At 41.9% G+C, this 23,384-nt stretch overlaps 1 protein-coding gene across 43 annotated transcripts in view; it reads right to left on the reverse strand.

Moving 5' to 3' along the window:
* Window positions 1-23,384, reverse strand: part of ABI3BP (ABI family member 3 binding protein) — a 128,813-nt gene that overhangs the window by 99,741 nt on the left and 5,688 nt on the right. The window lies entirely within an intron of this gene.

A 23,384-nucleotide genomic window follows, 5' to 3' on the forward strand; every position in this document is an offset into this window, starting at 1 on the left:
AAAGCCAGTCTACAGGAAGCCGTTTGCAGTAATTTCCCAAAAGTCTTCAGTGATTTCACCATCACATCACAACCGTTTACAATAATCTTGTTATGGTGCCGCAGTGATGTGCTCTGAGAGTGGGTCCCATTAAGAACATAAGAAGAGCTCGCTGGATCATGTCAATGGCCCATCTCATCCAGCATCCTGTTCTCAAAGTGGCCAATCAGATGCCTGTGGGAAACCCATAAGCAGGGCCCAGGCACAACAGCACTCTCCTCTCCTGCAGTGTCCAGCAACTGGTATTCAGTAGCATACCACAATAGTCATCATACACTAGCCAGCAGCATACCACTAGTAGCCATTCCTGTAATGTTCATATGACAGATATTGCAAATGATAGAATATTACTTCTCTTTAAAATTTATTTAAGAAAGGCCCAATTCTGTTTGTCCTTTATGTTAAGTCTACTCGGTGTGAAGTCGAGAAATTAAAAAGAGCAGTAGGTCATTGCATGGACAGGCAGAGTCCCCCCAACCCCAGGTGGCTCCCGAGTGGAACAATGACTCAAGACAACGTGCTGTGGGATTAAAATTGGCCACAACTTTATTAAGTTTCAGATATAGGGAGACCTTGGCTCAGGCACTGGGTGTTTATCCTTCCCAGTCTCCAGCTGGGGATCTCGGGGACATCAGGGTTATCCAGAATGTGTGGGGGATTGGGCTGGCTCTGGAGAACATATGTTCAAGCAGAGAGCCCCCCTCCCATTTTGCTGCCTTCGCAGGGGAGAGCAATGACAACCTCTTGGTGTATGGCCAATGCCTCCCTCCAAGACCCCTTTAATGGGGAACCCTGGGATCACCGCCGCAAGGGGGGCGTGGGTCACCGCTTCACGCCCCCCCCCAATTTAGGGAAGATAGACTAAAGGATTCAGCCCAAGGCCTGAAACTGCCAAAGTTTTGACGTTTTGCTACGGGGAAGGGAAAACCTGCCAATGCAGGAAAATTCCTTTCTGGTCCTTCAACAGTGACCATGATGTAGCAGCGCCCGCGTACCTGTGGAGAAGAGGTTAACCTGTAAAAGAAGGGTTCACTGAGGGAGGGCAGGGTGGGAGAAGATCCAATTGACGATTCACAGGTAAGATCCACCCTCTGTTGTGTGGGCAGGGCAGTCCTTCCGCCTACCTGGGGAGCAACGCCTCCCCAGGCAGGATTGGGTGATTGGCTGAGGTAGGCTGAGACCTCCAGGTATCCAGCCTGGGGAGGGCAAAGCCAGCCCAAACTACCTGGAGCCGCATGGGATCCGGGGGGCTGCGCGTGACCACCCAAAGGCCCCCCATTTGATGTGGGGAGCGATCATTCCGTTGTGTTTGCCAACTGTAGTTAAGTGTTAGCCATAGCCTGATCTTGATAGTTTTTAAGCTTTGCCAGTTTTTCTCTTTGATTTCTTTGCTATATATCCACTTATTACTCATATTTCCCACCATTTGGGTGCTTGAAGTGATGTAAGGTCAATAAAAACAAACCCAGGGAAATTGTATATTTAACAAAATGTGAAGTATAGTAAAACAAAACACCAGTAGGTTTCAAACAGTGTTAGTATGCTATATTTTCACTACTGCAACAGAGGCTTCGTGGCATCAAAACTGGACTGATAAACAACCACAATAGCATTACAGTGACCAGATTCCTCATCTTGACACATTACCCTGTCCAGAGCCAATGCTGTAATTCTTAGTAACATTACCCCATCTTAGCTAGTGCTTACATAAACAGTCACACTAATTAAAATATGCTATCACATACACCCTACAAATCATTGGAGTCTGCTTGCTATTAACAAAATGACAGGTAGTCACAGTTACTCGTCTAGAAAATGCTCTTGTCATAAAACAGGTATAATTCAATCTATGTCAAAATGTCACTGTGCTTGCCAACAGCGGTATAGTCATCACACTGAAATCCTTAAGTGCCAAGTCCAAGCCAGTGTGCTCTCATTGTTCAGCACAACTCTTCATTATGCGTTTTCTTTGACATGTGTAGCATACGCATTATAAATGTGCACCTTCATTTTAAGGCGCAAACAGACTTTTATCTGAAATCAAATTAAAGGGATACCAGACTTAAACATGTTATGTAGTCCTTTAGTTTTCTGAAAGCGGTTTTTACATCATGTGAAAGCTCACATATAATGCAGATATTAACTGTTAGGAAACGGGGAAATGGAATAAACTATGGGGTGAATACAGCCAGAATGAAGTGCTGCATTGAAGTGGCAGGATTCTGCAATGCAGCACTTCATATTACACAAAAGGAGTTAGATTTTGACTACTACCCCAAGTAAAAATTCCCTTCATGTAGTAAAGTAAATAATACATCTGAGAGGTTTGGTGTAACTCTCTTCCCAATATGCTAAATTTATTATAAAGCAGGGAGATTTTATTTTATTTTATTTTTTAACATAGAACCATTCAAAAACATAACAGCTGCACACCTGCAATCTGAAGAGCTACAGCAGAAAATTCCTTAGGGAACCAGGACAAATCAGAGAACATCTGGGTCAGAGCCAGGAGTCTAATCCAGCATTCTGTTTCCACATCTGGCCAGTCAGAAGCTCCAAGGAAGTTCCCAAAAAGAGTGTAAAGGCAATCCAACCACCTGACATATGCAGTGAAATGTAAGAGTCAGGCATGTTCCACTCTTCCTTCTTTTACAGTTCTCTCTTTTTTGGGGACATCAGAGCACAGGTAAGTATAGGAAGGCCCTACTAAAGTACTTTCTCTGCCAGGTGAGTTTGCATCATTTGCTTAGTTCTCCTTCCATTCTAGAACTCCTTAGTCTTCATCTGAGTTGTACTTTAAATAAGAACACACACACTCTCTGCCCTTTCCTGCCTTTTAATAGTCCTCCAGCCAAGGACAGTGTTCACCAGTGGCTTTTTCCTCCTACTGCAAAACTTCCTGGCTTCCGACTGGAAAGTCGGACAGCTCCCAGTTTAGCTCTCCTTTTGCTCATTGGTCATTCTATTTCCTCATTTCTTTATTCTCTCACAGCTTCACATACTTTCCCTTTAAAGCTCCATCCACTGTAGTTGTAGCATGATATGCCCTGCCCTGGTGTTAGTTTTGATGAAGGGAGAGTTATAAACATTTTGAATAAGTAAATTGATTAAGGTACCAATTAGAATAACCTGCTTTACCTTGCAGAAGGGCTAAATGCATTTCTAAGGTAGCAATCACTTTAGGTCTTATAGCCTGCTTTTAAAAGGTGATAATTTTGCTGTATTAGGATTTTATTGGCACCTACTCCCCTTTCAGGCACACAGTCACACAGAGTCAATAGAAAGCTTTCTAAGGATACTGTATAAGGCTTTTGGTTCCACTTCTGGCATGTCCCCAAATATTGTGTCTTAAATTATGTCAGATTCCTTGCTTTCCTCAGACTTCTGCTTTTGAACTTTACAGTTATGTCAAGATGACCCAGAGAGAAATAACTAATTCATACTAGCTGGTTAATGTTTATTTTTATTTTTTTTAAAAACTCCAGTGGACAAATCTGATACAGGTCTAAGTCATTACTTAACCACTTTAAATCAGTTGAACATGGTGTTAAAGCAGGATTTCTGCTAAGGAATAATTTTCGTTCTTTATAGGCTGGTCACTTATTTTATATTGCCGAAAAGAGGAAAATGCTTCACCAAAAAAAGGGCACTGATTGCATAATGTAGATGTATTGATGCAAACTAAGAAACAATGGCAATTTAAATATAAATACAAAAACATAGTGTGGGAGACTGTAACCAGGTGGTCTGCACGTACAACTTCCAATTCAGTTCACATTTAAAAATGAACTCACCTAATTTGCACCAATAAAACAGCGGTCTAACAACCCATAAAAAGCATATAAAAACAAATAAAACAAATTGAGAGGATCCAAACATGCAAAACAGGGTTGAATCTTATGGGTCAGGGTAAGCCTAGGCCAAAAGATAAGTCTTCCCAAGCCATCTGAAGCAAATGATGGTTCATTAATGATAGAGAAGGGCATTCTACAGTAGAGGGGCAACAGCAGAAAATGTCTGTTTGGGGTCACTGCCCTACAATATTCTGTAGGGTGTGGTTTCATAGGCAGAATTGTCCCAATGCATGAATGGCTAAGCTATCCTTGTCAAGGAAAGGGTATAGTTGGCATGTCATCCTAAGCTGATAATAGGTGTTCATTGTGACAGATGTCACCACAGCCCCTTGTGACAGAGATTGATCCAGGAGCACTCCCAAACTACACAACGTATGTTTCAAGGGGTGTGCAACCCTATCCGGAACTAGTGAATTCCCTAACCCCTAGATCTGGGAAGTGCCTGCCTGCAGAATCTCAGTCTTAGCAGGACTCATTCTGTTTGCTGCCCCTTGTCCATCAGGAGGACCAAAGTAATTTATAGTAATAAAAATATTGTTATTAATACCTTTATTAATTAATAATAATATACTATAAGCTGCTTTGCTCTTTGAGTTGAAGTTCCAATTAACTCAATCGAGACTATGTGCTCAGCTTTATATTATCCTAGGCCTGACTGCAATGCCTTTGCACCTGAATGTGAAATCAAGTAGCTGATCACCCGCTGGAAAAAAATATTATTGCCAAGACACATTTCTTCAAAAACATGCAAAGTTCAATCCACATCTTATTGAGGTCAATGGCAAAACTCCCACTCATTTTAACGGGGCTGGCCTGCAATCACTGAAAAGAAATTATTGGGGAATTTTGTCCAGCTGTGACTACCTCGTCATCGAAGAGCCAGATGAACAAAAGGGACATCTGCACTTTGTATATCACTTCCAGTCCATCTGTACAATTCCCATGATCATAGCTGAAATTAGCATGTTAAAGTTCATGTTGTAGTTAAGATTTGGGGGCTTTCTGCATTTTTCCTCTTCTGCCTTTTCTCCGAAGATCCCTATTGTACAGCTGAGTATGAAAGAAATTAACACCACACACCAAATCAGTAAATGATGCTATTTGTTTAACAGACTGAACAAAGTGAGGCAGTTTAACTCCACAGTTTGGCTTTCTCTTAGTTTGTAATCTCCTTTAAAAACAGAGCTGCTACAATGAAATCTCACAAGTGCATCCAGGACACAATCCTACATTTCAAGTTAAAACCAAAAACTAAAAACCCTGAACTAACCAAATAGGAGAGAAAGGGTCTAGATATGTCTACTGAACACTGAGATATCAGACTCAGTCTTGTGAGGTTCAAAAATGGGCTTCTTCAACCACCTGTTTTTCAGGGGAGATGGCCAAGCAGAACTGGGGAGAGGATGAACCTAGCTTTTGCTCTGGTTTTGAGACATGTTGGGGGAAGTACAACCTTGTTGGGTTCTAATGATCTCTCCGTGGCTTTTGAAACCATTAACCATGGTTTACTTCTGGAGTTTCTCTCCAAGATGACACTTGGAGGTGTTATGGTGACTGGTTCTTTCTGGAGGGATAAACCTAGAAAGAAGGGCTGCAGGACCTCAGGTCCACCTCAGAGCCTCTCTATGCTTTTTAACATTTTCATGAGCCATCTCAAAGTCAACTTGAGATCCTTCTTGAATGTATAGCTCCTTCTCTCTTTCCAATCAGCTCATCCCAGAGAGGCAGTGGAAATTCCTAACAGGTGTTTGGAGACAGTTTTGGGATGGTTGAAGGCAAACAAACTGAATCATAATCCTGGTAACACAGTACAGAATTAGTAGCGCTCTTCAGATATTATAGCCATGCAGTGGGGAGGTGGGGTGTCACCAGTTGTAGCCCTGGCCTCAGTTGCACATGCTCCTATCACATCCAGACTGAAATATTGTAATGTGTTCTACACAGGGTTGTCTTTAAAGATGGTTTAGGAACGTCAAGTGGTACAGATTGCACTTGCTATGTTTATGCTATGTGAAGAGTGGCTTGGTCCAAGTCTGTTTTAAAGATAAAGAATCCTAAGAAGTAGATTTGTTGTTGCTTATTTGCAAGTGCAATCTGTACCACTTGACATTCCTAAACCATCTTTAAAGACAACCTTGTGTAGAACACATTACAATATTTCAGTCTGGATGTGATAGGAGCATGTGTAACTGAGGCCAGGGCTACAACTGGTGACACCCCACCTCCCCACTGCATGGCTATAATATCTGAAGAGTGCTACTAATTCTGTACTGTGTTACCAGGATTATGATTCAGTTTGTTTGCCTTCATCCATCCCCAAACTGTCTCCAAACACCTGTTAGGAATTTCCACTGCCTCTCTGGGATGAGCTGATGGGAAAGAGAGAATGATAAAGAATCCTAAGAAGTAGATTTGTTGTTGCTTATCTGCAGGCAGCACATGGAGAGCAGATTGAGCAGGCATACAGGTCACCTGGTCACAGCCTTCCCTGGTATTGTTCTTCTGTCATAATTATTTCTAGATTTGCATCTGTGCATATGTATTAGAATGTGTGCATTTTATGCAAATCTGTCCTTTTTCTGGTGATGTTTACCTCTCTTTTTTTTGGAAATGTTAAATTGGCCACCCTACCACCTGCAATAACTGCCTATTTATTTCCATTCCCATTTTAAGTGTTGGTCTTAAGCCCGGCAGTTTGACAGCAGGTTATCTGAATGTACTGTACATATGAGCTAGCCTAGGTCTCAAATCCAGCCTCCTGGGCTTTGTTCTCCAGCACAACAGTAGGTCCATTATGTGGGTGGCTTCCAGAGCCTTTCTGATGGTGCTCCCACATGTAAGGATTTATTACCCTAGAAAGGAATGCATGGCCCATTCTGCATTGGCCTTTAAGTAAACTCTGAAAGAGGCTTTTATTCCTGTCTTCTTTTTGAAAGAAAGACATGTGGCATGTTGGGTTTTTAAATTGCTGTTGTTTTTAGAGTTTAGATTTTGATGGAGTTATTGAGCATTTCCAGTTTCCATTTCCAGTTCTGGGCACCACAATTCAAGAAGGACACTGACAAACTGGAACGTGTCCAGAGGAGGGCAACCAAAATGGTCAAAGGCCTGGAAACGATGCCTTATGAGGAACGGCTAAGGGAGCTGGGCATGTTTAGCCTGGAGAAGAGGAGGTTAAGGGGTGATATGATAGCCATGTTCAAATATATAAAAGGATGTCACATAGAGGAGGGAGAAAGGTTGTTTTCTGCTGCTCCGGAGAAGCGGACACGGAGCAATGGATCCAAACTACAAGAAAGAAGATTCCACCTAAACATTAGGAAGAACTTCCTGACAGTAAGAGCTGTTCGACAGTGGAATTTGCTGCCAAGGAGTGTGGTGGAGTCTCCTACTTTGGAGGTCTTTAAGCAGAGGCTTGACAACCATATGTCAGGAGTGCTCTGATGGTGTTTCCTGCTTGGCAGGGGGTTGGACTCGATGGCCCTTGTGGTCTCTTCCAACTCTATGATTCTATGATTCTATGATTCTATGATTCTATGATTTCATTGTTTTATGCTGCTTTAATTTTGTGAGCCACCTTAGGACCATTATGCCTTGAAAGGCAGGCTCAAAATCCATTAGTAAATAAAATATTAATAGTCTGCGTACAATTCCCCATTTGACATTTTTGGCCTTGTATTTAAATAGATATTAACAACTGCTGAAGACTTATTTGCTATAATTAGAACATACCTCATCACTGAAACATGGATGACAAATAGTTATCTAATTATGGATATTAACAGCCTGAACTGTGCCATTTTTTCTCGTTTTATATGTAACTGAAAACATAAGGCATTTTATAAATCTGGATTCAATTTAATGCACTACAGTAAATTTCAGTTACTTACTTGAAACCTCAGTATAGGATAGTCACAGTAATTAAGTTAGCACCGGCAGTTTTCTGAATATTAGGATGAGAACCCAGGACCCAACTGAAGAACTCCATTCTTGCAACCAATCAAATGCTGGGAAAAGACAGGTTGGTGGCTTCATTCAACTATACCCTGAAATTGGTTCATTACTTTCTGGACTGCAAGAACACAATTAAATGGATAAAGGAAGGCACAGTCTATAGAAGAAAGCAAGTCTTCAGGCTAACTCTTTCCATGTTTTCTACATGGCGGGTAACTTTATATTACTAGCACTGTTAGAATTTATTTAAGGATTGGTTACCTAGGTGATGGGAAATGATCCTGTTCCAACTTGGAATCTAGTAACCAAGCTGCAAACCTAATGTTATAAACTGATGCAAGAGCTCTCTTCTCTCAAAATCTTTCAAAACATATCTGCATTTTTGCAGATACACATCACCAAAGTGCATACTGGGAATGAGTGTGTGGCATTCTTTTCTACCTCACACACCATTCCTTCTCTTATCAGATATTATCCTATGAGCTTTGTTTACAATGATAAGTGTATACCCATGGAGCCACAAGCAGAGACAACAGCTGTGGAACAAGTCCAGCAAACAGAAGCCACAATACCTGTGCCTCCTTGTTGCTGGAGGACTCCTCTTGTTGCCACAGTCAAAGAGGAAACTGTTTCTGCCATTTGCCATTTCCAGCCTTTTACTTATAGTAGTATTATGGGCTAGTATATTTGTAATAATAGAGGGTGATGTCTTTGCAATGGCTTTTCCACAATATGCTCTAAAGGACAAGAAGCACGCAATAGTTTTGGGGCCCAAAGTACCACTCTCTTTCTGCTTGACTTCAGTACGAGCAATGGGGGTGTGATAGCTGATTTAGTTCACTGGCTGCTGCATGTAGTCCAAGTCTTCTGTTGTGGAAGGCTTAGGGCACACCAGTAGGAAGCTAGACAAGAACGTGTTTGGCTGTCTTAAACAAAAAAGGCGGAGCAACAGCAGGAAATGCCCAACTCTATCCAAATACAGTAAGTTCAGTGCTACCTAGAGACACAATTATAGATAGACATGATCCACACATTTCCCACCTTTTGTTAAAACAGGCTTCTTCAACCAGGGGTCCTCCAGATGTTTGGGATTGCCATTTCCCCAACTTGTCCTGCTCCCTGTAACAGTCATCCATCAGGGCAACCAAAGCCAGCAGTTGAACCTCACTTTGGAACTAGCTGCCTCCAGGGTACCAGGCTAGTGAGTGCAGCATGGACCTCTCGACACACACAACTTTGACCTCCACCACCTCACCACGACTACCTGCCTCCCTCCTACCCTCTGCCACCTGAGGAAGCCTGAAGGCCAGCTCTGCTTATGAGTTTGAGTATACCACAATCTCAGGTACAAGATGTTGCCAGTTTTGCATGCATTGAAAAACAGCCAGGGTTTAAAAAGTGGGCAAAGGAACCTGCCAGTTAGTGTCTCTGGTAGGACAATCCATGGCGCCCATATTCACAGCAGTTTTGCTCTTTTACAAACAGTGATCAGATGTAAAAATAGTTCAAATTAAGCACAGCATTTATTTTGGAGGTCCTTGTTTAAATTCTACCATGAACGGCAGCAGCTTGCTCCTGCCTAATGGCCTCATCCACTAACACCAGTCTTGGCACATTATTTTGGCACATGGCATCCATTTCACATACAGGATACAGAAGTTTAACAGCACAGTTTTACCCTCTGCATGTAATGTTGTTCTTTTTTGTTAAACAAAACGAACAGCATGTAAAGTTCCCAACATTAAAAACAAGTGCTACAGATACATTCTCTCTAAGGAGTTGGAACATGTGGTATTAGTTAACACAATGTGCCAGAAAATCTTTGTCCTTGACACAAGGGATTAATACAGAGGAGCACAAGAGAGGATTGGGCCTTGGGTGGTTTTAAACAGAAACACTTAGCATAAGTTTCATGAAGGTGGAAAAACCTTGCATGGAAATCTCTTTGCTTGAATTCAAGATTAAACTCTTATTCACCGATCTCATTTCCATTAGTTTAAATTTAGCTCAGTTTTTAGAATCCATGGCATAGTACATTTGAAAGGCAATGTTCTCTCTCTTTGGTATAGGTTCAAAGTAAATTGGATGATTTCAAAGGAGAAATCCTGTATATACTGCTCAGTAAGTTAGAAAGCAGACTTTGGTCATATAATATTAGAAAGTACACACACTTTCAAAAAGTGTTTTCCAGGACATAATGGAGCCTTTCTTCCCATTTCTTTCCTTTAGCTTCTATAGGATCTCTATCCCCAAGCGCTGTCACAATAACACTTCCACAACCCTGAATTTCATAATAATAACAACGGACAAGTAAGTAACAGCATATGTGGTTTGAAGCAGCTCCACCTAAAGCTTTGCATGAGAGCTCTTAGGTAAACAACTTTAGGTCCAGTTCCAACTTTGTGTTGTTGTTTCAGCTGAATTATCTTGTAGTATGGGTTGAGTATTTGTGCTATTGAAATATCTATATTTCTATGCATATGCATATATGCTATGCATATCTATATTTGGACATAATTAAGAGTTGCTGCCCAATAAACTAAACTGATCTTTACCATGCCTTAAGTCATAGAAGACCTCCTGGATCAGACCTACAGTGATTAACCAGGTATCTCTAGAAAGCCTGCAAGCAGAATGAGAGGGCAATAGCCTTCTAATGCTGTTCTTTCCAGGAATTGGTATCCAGAGCATGGTCCATCTGATCTTGCAGGTTATATGTAGCCATCTGGACCAGTGGTCATTTGTCAGGGGTTCAGGAGCAGAGGCGAGGGCAAGGGAGGAAACAGAGAGCGAGGGGGAGGAGGCAGAAGAAAAGATGAGTGATGACGACGACCCGAGATCTCCGAGTCTTTCCAGTGAATCAGAAGATTCACAAAAAGGAGCACCAGTGGCCAGGGCAAGGGGGGAGACTAGGGGGACACCCCAGGAAGATAGAGCCAGAGGGGACTCAGAGGGGAGCAGTTGGAAATCGGGACCAGCGTCACCGCCAGAGAGCAGGGATGAGGAAGGGCGCCAGGGATCAAGCGCTGGCAGCTCACAACAGGAGGGAGGGCACGAGTCAGGAGTGGCCACACCTCCATCGGGGAGCGAAGAGACGGTTAGACGGAAAGTGGAAGGTTGGGCGCGCGCGCCAAGTTCAAATGCACAGGAAGGTGGCGCAGTAGGCAGCCCGGAAAGGGAGCCAGGTCCTAAAGCCCGGCGCAAGGAGACAGAAGGGTCCGGGGGGTCAGCGTCAGAAGAATCCCGGAAGGAAGAGACCCCGGGGGGCAGAGGGACCCAGAGGAGAACTGTCAGGCGGAAAAGGTGGAGCAGGGCTAGGATATTAAGTTGGTGCACAAGGGGCGGAGACTCAGACGGAGCTTCGCCGGTCTAAGCATAAGACGTAGCGTTGCACGCAGCAGCTTGAGGATGCAGACTGTAACTCAATAAAGACTTTTATTTAATGATCGCTGGCTAGCGTGATCCTCTGTGAGCTAGGATCTGGAAGCAACCCTGCCTTAAGTCATAGAAGACCTCCTGGATCAGACCTACAGTGATTAACCAGGTATCTCTAGAAAGCCTGCAAGCAGAATGAGAGGGCAATAGCCTTCTAATGCTGTTCTTTCCAGGAATTGGTATCCAGAGCATGGTCCATCTGATCTTGCAGGTTATATGTAGCCATCTGGACCAGTGGTCATTGATAGCTTTTAAAGGAGAAATTTGTGTAGGATTAGGCTATCTATGTTGGTGGACATCACCATATCCTTCTGGAAGCAAATCCCATAAATTAACCCTGTCTACTACGTACTTCCATTTGCCTGTCCTAATTCTCCAGGATTATATCCACAGATTTGATACCAGTTTCAGATTCTGATTCCAACCTGGAATTCTCTCTTTAAAAATGACATTTCTAAACTGATCAAACCAGCTCATCTGAGAGAACTAGGTTCACCTGGTGCCATTCTTAAATGTCTGATTAATCCAGGGGCAAGTCTACATGAGTAATTGTCAGGAGCCAGAGCCAGGAAAAGGTCAGCAATAAAAAAACCCACTGGTGTTGGTGAAGTTTACTCTTTATTCAAAGAACCGAAAAACAGTGCAGGTGATCACAGCAACTCTTCCTAGTAGGTCTTGCCCTCAATGAGGCAGTTGTGAGGACTGAAGGTCTCCACCTTCCCATTGCTTTCTAAGGCTCCTGCCCTGGTCCCTTCCTCAGCAGCCTAAGGCTTCATTGTCTTGCCTCTCATTACTCCACCCTCTTCATTTCTCTGCATGTTCTGGGAGTCCAGGAGGGAGAGAAGCTGATTGCAGCACTAGGGAGAGGCCCCCAGGCTTCTTCAGCAGCCTGCCTGATCTCTGCCTCTGCCTCTGGACTGCCTTCTGCCACAGCCTCTTCCTGCTCACTAAACCCCATTACTTCTTCGGCTTCCGACACCTCCTCCTCCCAGTCTGCTATCTCTTCTCCCACTAACTACTCATCGTTGTTCCCCAGGTTCATCTGGCAATAAGCTGACATGAAGGTTTTAAAGAAAAGATGCCTGGCTGACAATGCTTGCCTCTGGGATGCTTCTTTGGAAAGCATTATGACTACTTATTTCTGACCACAAAGGAGATATTTCTTGGTAATTTATCTTTTCTGGGGGTTTTGACATTTCATTCTCATTCGTCCTTCATTGGGGCTCATTCTTGTTCAAGAATTCATTTGATACCTGGCAAGAGACAAGCAATGCTTATCCATATCTGCCCGTCATTCACCCCCCACCCCCACTTTATCAAGATTCATGGTTTGGAAACTTGTACAGTAGCTGGAAAATGAGAGGAAAGCAGAGAGATTGTAGCTATTAAAATTTATTGCCTTCCAGAAATGTCTAGGAATTTTCTGCTGTTCTGACTACAAGCACAGGTTGCACGTTTACTGGAATAAGGTCAAATCCTAGTAGCAATTTGAGTTCTATTACTTCTTTTTGCTACATTGCAAAACACACACACAAAAACCCTAAGCATGATGACACTAATATGGGTGATGTGTCAGATCCTCCACTGAGACATTGTGTCCTACTTTTAAATCACTTCTTATCTGATAAATCAATTATAGTTCTTAGCTCTATGTAAAAGATCTTCATTTTGAATTTGTTCTTGGTGAAATCTCAAAATTGGCAAAATACAAGTTACTTCTGCTTGGTTGATTTATCAGTTCTATCATAATAACCCACAAATGAAATAATATTGAAATGAAAGTAGCAATCTGTTTTTTACTTAGATCTCTCAGGTTGTACTAAGTACACTAGCAGAATGTTTGTACATCTACGGTGCTATGAATATAAATTTTATTTTATTTTTACCCTGTAGTTCCAAGGGTAACTACAAAATAAATTAAACTTAATCTGTCTCTCCATTAAACTGAATCTACTCACACATGAATTACATGTGCTGCATCCATTTGTGTTCTATAAGTGTTGGCTTGAAATACTTATGATTCTAACAGCTGGAAGAATTTATTCCATCTTGCATAAGAGAAAATGAGTCCCAGAATCTTAGATAAATTGCAGGCCTCTTAGATAAATTGCAGGTAAGACAATGAGAGTTGACCATTTTGTTCTTCTACGTATTCTAATCTATTCCTGTGAAATTTACACACATCAAAACCCTACAATCCCAAGAAACTATTGTAGACAAGAATTAAGTAAACCTGAAGTACTATTACTCTGTAACTGAAGAAAGTAATTAACAGAGTGTTCTGGAGAAACAAAGTTAATTGTTTCAGTGACAATGTTTTCTTTCATACTTAGAGAGAAAAATATTTTTTCCAATTCACATACAATATGCAGGTTGGATCCGGCAGCAGGAAATAATCAAGTATGAACAAATCTTGCTTTAAGTAGAGTTAAATGGGGCAGGGGGAGAAAGACAGGTTTTCAGCCATTAGCCATAGAAAAGACCAGATGGCAAGATAAAAGGTTATTATTATTACTTATGTAGCACTATTCAACATGCACACAGAGCTTTAAAGAAAAAGAAGATAAAGAAATATCTCTGCCCTGACAAGTTTACCATCTACATTGTGACAGCAGGGAAAACAATGGATGGATCAGCCTATTTCCGTCTCATAACAGCATCATAGGCACTGAATCATAGGCTTGTTTTTGCAAATTTTCTTTTTAAACTCACAAAAATATGTCTTTAAATTATACACATTGTATATGCATTGAAATATGCACTTTTGTATGCCTTTCTGTAAGTAGAGGTTCCTGTTGTTTGGACCACAGGTGGTTCATGAGCTTCACTCATGTGATCCACTGCATTGCACAAGCCGGTGGAGCTGTGGTCTAAACCACTGAGCCTCTTGGGGTTGTCGATTGGAAGGTTGGTGGTTCGAATACACGCGATGGGGTGAGCTCCCATTGCTATGTCCTAGCTCCTGCCAACCTAGCAGTTCGAAAGCACACCAGTGCAAGTCAATAAATAGGTACCGCTGTGGTGGGAAGGTAAACAGCGTTTCCATGTGCTCTGGCTTCCATCACTGTGTTCCACTGCACCAGAAGTGGTTTAGTCATGCTGGCCACATGACCTGGAAAGCCATCTTTGGACAAATGCCGGCTCCCTCGGCCTGAAAGTGAATTCGACTGGACTTAACCGTCCAGGGGTCCTTTACCTTACCTTTACCATTGCACGTTTGTAGATTTGTGGTTGAAGTAGTGAAATGGCACATCTATTGCACTAAATTTCTTATTGATTTTTAACCACACTTTTATTGCTTCCTTTATTTCTTGTAGTCTATTGTATTAAAAATTAGAATTCAAATTGTAACACTATGGAATACAATACACAAGCCATAAAATAATTGCAACTAAAAATCATACAGCATCGAGCGCAGATCATTACAATTGCTACAACAGGCAGAAAAATCATTAAGTGGTCTGCCAAGGGCCTGAGCAATTTTCAAGTGGTCAATGAAGGGGGGGGGAAGGTTGGGAACCACTGCTCTAAAATACACGTTTTGTGCATATATATTTTTAACCAAAACTGCCTTGCAAAATTCAGTAACGTGCCTAATCTGATTGACAGATACACTGAACAATCTGCACAGAAATCATGGACTGGTGAATAATTAATTAAGTTAGATGGGGACTGAGCAGATTTCTCCTCCATTCCCTCAATAGAGAGAATGAAAAGGAAGGAAGGAAGACCAGCAGCTCTCCAGAGTTTTAGGCAGGTTTTCCCTAGCCTTACCTGGAAATGCCAAGTACTGAATTTGGGACTCTTAGCACTGAGTTACAGCCCATTCCTCAGCTCCAGGCCTGAGTAGAAGTCAAAAGTCTATTGTTTACATATATCTTATAGTGTTTCAATGTTCTAAACTCCTTAGGGAGAAGCACCAGGATATGAATAGTTGTAAATAATCTCTATAAACAAGAAACATAAGGCCAAGGAAGCAACTGCTCAGTTCTAGCACTACAGCAAGTGTGATAAAATATTGGAATTGGATCCAGACAGCAGTTGCTGAACAATCATGGACTCTGTCTTTGGCAGAGCCAACAGTCCTTCACTATCAATTCACCATTTACAAAATTTGCTATTTGCCTCTTATGTTTGCTGTAAGGAACTTACTGTTTTAAATAAATTGCACCAGTGGTGAAGATAAAATAAATCTCAGCAAACCTTCACACAATATGCAGAGCGCTACTTTTACTGAATACAATGAATTCCAAAGGGGTAGTTGTGCTAGTATGAGTCAGCAAAAACAACAGAGATTCTGGTTGACTCATTTTCTAACCATGTTTCCCCACCATCCTTCTTTTGACTGTACTCACATATGTGAGTATATAATCTGTCAGTTGGGAATAACACCTCATGCATCAGATAAAGGAGGCTCTACTCAACAATACAGTGGTACCTCTAGTTGTGGGCACGATCAGTTCCGGGGTACCGTTCGCACCCCAAAAAGTCTGCAACTAGAGCGGCGCTTCTGCGCAAGCGCAGAGTGCGATAGAGCGCTTCTGTGCATGTGCGAAGCACACGGAACGCTTCTGTGCGTGCGCATGAAAAGACGCAATATGAACATAACGCAACACGAGGTATGACTGTAGTTTATGTCACAATTTACTTTTAAGCATTGATGCATCATTTTTCAAGTACACAACCTCTCAAAACAGTTTACAAAATGTTGAAATTATACAGGAGCAATAAAACAGGAATATAACTTACAATTAATTTTAAATTGGGTTTTTACTATATTATTAATTATTATTATTAAAGTAGGAGTATTTAAAATGAGAGTCGTCATAGCGATCATAGTTAAAAGTAGAAGTCAGCATGTGTTCTCTTATTAGCTCTTCAAAATGTGGCAACCCTAGCAAGTGGCCTATAAGGCAGGGTTGATAAAATGTACTCCTGACACAGTTGTCATCAGGACACAAAGAAGCAATCCAAATCTAGGCGCACATCCCACCTCCAACCTGCTCTTTAGTGGAAAGTGTGACCCTATTTTGAGGAGGCAGTTTCTCCCAAAGAGATGCACTCACCTGTCTTGCCTGGATTTATTTTGGTTTGCTCATCCTTGCCAGTGTTTTCCCCAAATACTTACTAGCTAGTATTTTACAAAGATGTGCTTATTAATTGCTAGTTTCAGGCTTGAAATGAGGCATGGAATAAACAAAACTTTTCCAGCACATGTGTAAATGACTTCAAAAAGAGAAGACACATTTCTAGGAATTCTCAGTTTTGTGTGTGTGTTGGTACTAACCACAATTTCCTTTTATCCGAAAAAAGGAGCAGTCTTGTGTAATAACAAAAATGTGGACGACGGAATGTACTGAATATACATAATAAGAGAGATTTCCCTAAGCTAACACAGCAACAAATAGTTACATTTTTCCATATCCAAAGCCAGGCTCTATGTGCTAGGAAGGAACAGCTTCAGTGCTAACTTCTTATCTTGTTGCTATAGTAATAGTAGCGTTACCAAAACTGAATTACAGCCACATGCCAAGACATCGCTTAAACTGTAGTGGAGCAAAAGAAGGCTGACACTACTGCAGCTAAATTGGCAAGATTGTGCTAAGCCCATCAAGGGAAAGCTGGAGGAATTGCTCTCAGAAAGGGATTGTTGCAGAGGTGATGCCTTTGATCATCATAACACAGCTTCTTCCCTGAAGCAATGAAGAATCCAAGGCAGAGAGATGGAGGCAGAGTAGATGGAAAAGCTTGTCCTTCATGGTCTCTAACCACTTCCTGCTGCTGCCCTTGTCCCTCACCACCCTGATCCTACTTTACAATTAACCATTTTGCTGCTGCTAACATGGTGGCCACACCAGTAGTGTTCTCTGTTGGTGAAGCAGTCAACAAGATTATGTGAGCTGCTGTTGCTTTGTTGCTGTAGCTAGAATTTTTTTTGTTAAAAGGTGTTTCAAGTTGCTGCAGCAAAGCAGCACAGACACATCTCCTTCTGGGCAATCTGGACCCCCTTCTCAGGAGGAGAGAAGAGGGCTTACGCTGGCAGGGTTGCCATGGTAGCAAAGGCAAAACAACTGTTAGAGGAGGCGGAGGAATGTGGGAGCAGCTGTAGGAGGAGCAGAACCCATCCCTCACTCCAAAAATGGGGTCCTTCCTCAGAATTAGGAATGGGGATTGGTCAGGTGCACTGGAGTTTCCCATACTGGACAGGAGTTTCACAGGATGGGTGTGCAGGTGGAAGGAGCATCAGCGGCTGGCCAGATAGTGAGGGAAGTGTACAAAGGCCTGATAGCACCAATTCTCCATTCCCAGCTTCTGCTACCAGAGGCAACTGTCTTATTTTGCCTCAGGCCTGCCTCTGCCTAGACCCTTATAATGATCTGCTGCCTGAAAGACTGCTGCAGAGCAAGGGCTGCATGGACTTGCAAGCATCTGGACTTGTAGGGCAAGTAGAATGGGGTTTTATAAAAATAGAAAACTGATCCTGATTATTTTGAAGATGCTTTTATCGATCTGTAAGTTGCTGTAAGCTGCTCTGAGTCCTGTGACTGTAGGAAAGAGGAGGGTGGAAATCACCTTAAATAAAGCAGAGCAAGTGGTGCAGAACTGCCTGCCTTTGTCTCACTTGCCACTCCAAAGCTATAAGAGCATTACACTAAAGGGCCTAATTCTTCTTGATAAGGGAAGGATTCAAGGGTTCCCTGCAAAGGATGTGAGAGCCAGTGTGGTGTAGTGGTTAAGAGCGGTAGACTCGTAATCTGGTGAACCAGGTTCGCGTCCCCGCTCCTCCACATGCAGCTGCTGGGTGACCTTGGGCCAGTCACACTTCTTTGAAGTCTCTCAGCCCCACTCACCTCACAGAGTGTTTGTTGTGGGGGAGGAAGGGAAAGGAGAATGTTAGTCACTTTAAGACTCCTTCGGGTATTGATAAAGTAGGTTATCAAATCCAAACTGCCTTTGTCCTAAACTATCCTTGCCTTGCCCAAAGTAAAGTCACTGCATGTCACAATTATGTGGCCTGCAAGTTTATAGAGATCTCTGGTAAGAGCAATTATGGACATGTGTTTATGGTGCTGCATTTGCTTTGCTGTAATTTTGTGTGGGCGATTTTAATTGGAGACACACAGCAAAGAGGGCACAAAAGCTGGTGGAGTGTAACACTAGAAATTCCCTGTCATTCAATGAAATTTATTGCTAGCAGATTCAGACTAGACAAAGAAACTCATAATTCATGGATTTTGCTGCCACAAAATACGGTGACAGCTAACAACATGGATCGCTTTAGAGGAGGGTTACACAAATATTTGGTTAATGGGTTCCTGAATGACAATCGGTCATAATGAGTTATGCCCACAAGTTGGTGGAAGCAACTGCAGAGTGGGTAGCTTATGCCCTGCTTGTGGGCTTCTTGGAGGCATCTGGCTGCCCCATGTGGAGAGCAGGATGTTTGAGGTGATGGACATTTGGTCTGATCTAGCAAACTTCTTCCTATGCTAATCTTAGCAAGCTTCTTCAAATTCAACTTGGCAGCGTCTGGAATACCTTTAACAAGAGAAGTTTTAGCACTTTCTTACTGAAACCTTGCTGGAATAGGTTCTTACTTGTGCTCTTGGCCATTTTCTCAAGTTCAGCATTCAGTCACAGGACAAGTTTAAATAAATACTTCATGGAGCACATACAAGAGGGGATAAATCATTCCTTCATCATGTGACTGCTCTGAAACATCTAGTGCTATCCTTAGCCAGAAAGAAAATCCTCAGCTAGATTACCTCAGGCTCAGAATAACAGTCCTTGTGTTCCAATAAATGAACGTAACATGGACTTCGGCACTAACTCAACTGCAGTATTAATGACAGTATAGTGTCACATCGAAGAGCACTTGCAGTTCACCTTCAACAAATAATTTGCAAAACTAGGCATATATTAAAATTGCAAATGGAAATGGAAAGTAGACAGTTCAGAAATAAGCAATGATTTCATTTCAAAGATATAGATTAATGTTGTGTCTAAGGGTAAAATCCTATGCATGCTTAGCTGCAAGGAAGCCACACTTAATACAGTAGGACTTACTTCTATGTAAGCTTACATAGGACTGTGCTTTCAGTTGCCATGGAGCTAATAATCAAGGTAATTTTAACAGAAAGGGCTGCAGCTCAGCTCTGCATGTCAGCAGTTCCCAGCATTTTCAGGTTGACTGAGGACAGTGGCTCCCAAAATTGCCCCCGCACAAGGACCCTTGAAAATTGCTGATGGTCTTGGAGGACTACTTAATATTATTTTTCTGCCTGCTGTATGGTTGCATTGTGCTGTGCTGATTTGTAATTCCTGTACTTATCCAGCAAAGAACGCTTTGTAGCAATACATTCCTGATCAAACCAGGGTTTGGATTCATTGTGCTGTGCTAGATGCTGTATGATTTTTAATTGCATTTGTATTGCTTCCTTTATTTATTTTATTACATTTGATTGTATCAGCTTCCTATGTTCCCAACTTTAATGCCCATTTTCAGGAAGCTGACATTGATTTAAAAGTCTCCCCTCAAATCAGTAAATGGCAAATCCATGGAACACTATATGACATTTGCACTGCTGGGGCTGGCGTTTAGAATACAGTTGTGCTGCAATTTTATAGGATCGTGTATGGCTTACAGCCACCAATTATTTATAAATATTACGTGGAAGCCAGAAAACCTTTAGCAAAAAAATAAATGTAAAAAGTCAAAGTTATCAGCTGCCACAGAATACACTGTAAGAAATTACATTGTTTGACAAAAATAAATGAAAGCACATGTTGAGGTTAAGGGCAAGTGTTACCTAATGCAACACAGATGATCAAATGTAGAAATGATTACAGCTAACTATACTCTTTGAAAGAGCCAAATAACAAGCGATTTGTAATGGAGAACAGTGGGTGGCACAGGGCTGCCAGGCATTGGCACAGAAGTGCATCTTCTAGGGTTAGCGACTGGGGCAAAGGCTGAACTTTCCAAAGGGAAAAACAAAACACACCTCAGCCTGAGAGTATTTTCTAGTGCACCATCAATATCCCAGTTAGTAAACTGAAATACTGTTGGATAGCATTAGACTTGGTAATTTCACTGAGAAAGTCATAGGTAATCCATTCTGACCTTTTTCCTGTTTATCTTGATTATTTCACACCGTTCACCTTGCTCCTTCTGCTAAAATCAAAGTTAACCATTGCATCAGTTAGGTTTATTTTCACCACAAGGTAATTTCTTATCATTTATCCATGGGTACAATGAAGGTGCTCTGGTCCATGGGGTCACGAAGAGTCAGACATGACTAAATGACTAAACAACAACAACAATGAAGGTGCCTGTAATGAAGGCAATCTCATAACTGTATCTCCCTTATGTGTATTCACAGGATTTTGTCCAGTGCTGTACAAATGTTATTCAACTTGTGCCGCAGAACTTCTCTTTCTTTTCATCATGTTGCCTCCAAAGCTGCTCCGAAGGGTCTTCCCAACCCTCTGGGGCAGATTTTGAGGCTCCACGAGGGCCTGCACAGGACAGGGGAAAGTTCCTTTGTAAAAAATAAGATTTTATTAAGACTTTTCATAGTATATTGCAATAAAAAACAAAGTCCTCTCTCTCTCAAGTACGGTAGATTTTTCCCACACAGAAAGAGGTGAACCCTCCCAGCTCTCTCCTGGGAGCTTCCCTTCCCTGCCTTTCACACAGGGTCCTTCACCAACCATCCATTACCTTCATTTGTGTGCAATGAGAGGGAGATGTTCCATTGTGCAAGTGGAAATCTGTTGTGTGAGTGGAATGGCAACACTGGATACAACCCACTGATTGTACCATTTGACAAGACATCTCCATACACGCATAGTGGGCTCTGCCTTTGGGAACCTGCTTTTACAGGGTTCTTGAATAGGGATTGAATAGTTAATTCTTCAGACTGAAGGCGCATACGTTGGAGTCTGCTGCACCTTCACACACATTTTTGTTTACACTGCAAAATGGTGAAAAGGGTTAAGATGATACAAGTTTAAGAGCATTTGTTAACACCAATATAGATTTTATTGTCATGCTAGAAAGGGGTATGTGGAATAGCAATGAAAATGGAAGGTTATGGCAAACAAAAGAGAAAAGGAATAGGCTAGTCATCTGGTGTTAATTCTAAAATGCTGGCTGGTTCTTGTCCTTGGGGAAAGTAAGAAAAAAGTTGACCTACATTTTGTTGCCTATGGGTTCCAGTTCTAACATGACTGCCTTCCATTGCACTTCCAGACAGCATCTTGGCTCATTCCACCACACACAACATCCACAATACACTAGAGAATGAATATCTGTAAACTCATCTTTTGCTACGCCGTCCATAAAAGCAAAAGCATTATGTTTTCTTTACCTGGTAAAGTTCACCAGCTTTACAAAATAAGCTCCAGGAAATGGGAAACAGAGCAATAGTCTGCTGCACAATAAAGCATCTAAAACAGACTCTAAGACCCAACTTGTTTGGTCTTGTTTCTATATCACAGATTCTTTTTTAGCTACATAGTATTTACTCTGCAATGTTTACCAAGTTCCATATCATGCCAAGTGTTTTCTGTTTCACTATATTTCTGTCAATAAGTGAATGTTTTTATTTTACAGAGTCGCATATAATCAGCATACTATTTGAGACTTAATTCAAGAAGCCTGGAACTCTTTTGTCACTGTAGTCAGGTAAAGCTAAATCTGTCATCTGATCTACTTTGCTCACTTGTCCCCTCAAACCCAGGAAGTATTTGGGGTTGGATGAGTTAGTCTTGCCTTATTGAATACAGTTCTGGGAGGTACCCTTGTAAGAACAGCCTGAAGGCTAATAAGAATATGAGGCACTATGGAAAAACTGGAGCATTTGTTTTTATTTCAAACTGCTCACAGTAATGTTTCAATACACTGGGGAACATGTAATAACAAAGTTTCCTTCTGGTGCACTTTGGCGTCAGAATTAGACTGCCTTTTTGACTGTTCAGAGAGCAACACTGTTTCAGCATCAATGCAGAATAAGGATAATCAGTTCAGAAGATCCACCTGAACTTGCTGACAAAATAATCCCAAAAGGTGATCAACCTTCTCAATGAAATAAAGAATCATCAATTCAAAATGTGAAAAATAAGGAGTGCTCTAGTATCAATTCAGCTAAAGGTTTCATTGCCACCACACCCCTGGAATGAAGACACTAGACAACCATTGGAATTAAGGGATCATATTTATTTAATCAAGGATCTGCAATGGGCTGACTCAAAATCTAACTCTTCCCAGCAGGAATAAATAGCAGGAAGAAACTCCGAGGAAGCCCAGATTTTCTGCCTTGGGCAACACTGCCTTGGCTTCGTAAGGCTGGGTGATACATTGTGGGTCTGCTTTAAATGCAACCTGAGTTTGTGTTTATGCTGTTCCATCTCACCTCCACTGTTCAGTGTTCAGTGAGAAAAGGCCTCCCCTCCTTCCATCCCTCAAGCCAGCCAGCAATAAGAGGTAGGTTGAGGTAGACTTCTCTCCACCTTCCATGAGATGCCTCCTAGTGCTCACCAAAGCCTATTCTTACTTGCCCACACTACCTGTCAACAAGTGACAAAAGTGAATGGCAAGTGAAATATGCCATTACATCCCAGCTGAATCAAGCGGCATGGAGAAAGCAAAAAAATATGGTTGCCCCCAAACAGTGGAAAGACAAGCAATCATTTATTTAGAAAATCATACGTCCTCCAGAAGGCAACCAGCTACACCCACAATTACAAATGGGATGAAGTGTCTGATGAAGATGTCACATTTGGGAGAAGATAGACCATATAAATGCTAGCTCCCTTACCACTAATTTGGTGGCCCCTGTCCAAAAATATCCCATGGTGCCTCATTCCATGCCAAGAAGGTGTGGGGCAAAATTGCCTCCAGAATAAGAACCTAAAAAGAGACGGATGAATCAGGACTATGGGTAGTCTGGCATCCAGTTCTCCCAGTGGCCAGTCAGGTTCCTATGGGAAGCCTGCAAGCTAGACCCAAGCACAAAAACACTCTACCTTCCTGCAGTTCTGAGCAACTCATTTTCAGAAGCATGCTGCCTCTGATCATGCAGGCAGAGCATAGGTTCC

The sequence above is a fragment of the Podarcis vaucheri genome (genome assembly GCF_965113315.1).
Source record: "Podarcis vaucheri genome assembly, chromosome: 4".
Classification (NCBI taxonomy): domain Eukaryota; kingdom Metazoa; phylum Chordata; class Lepidosauria; order Squamata; family Lacertidae; genus Podarcis; species Podarcis vaucheri.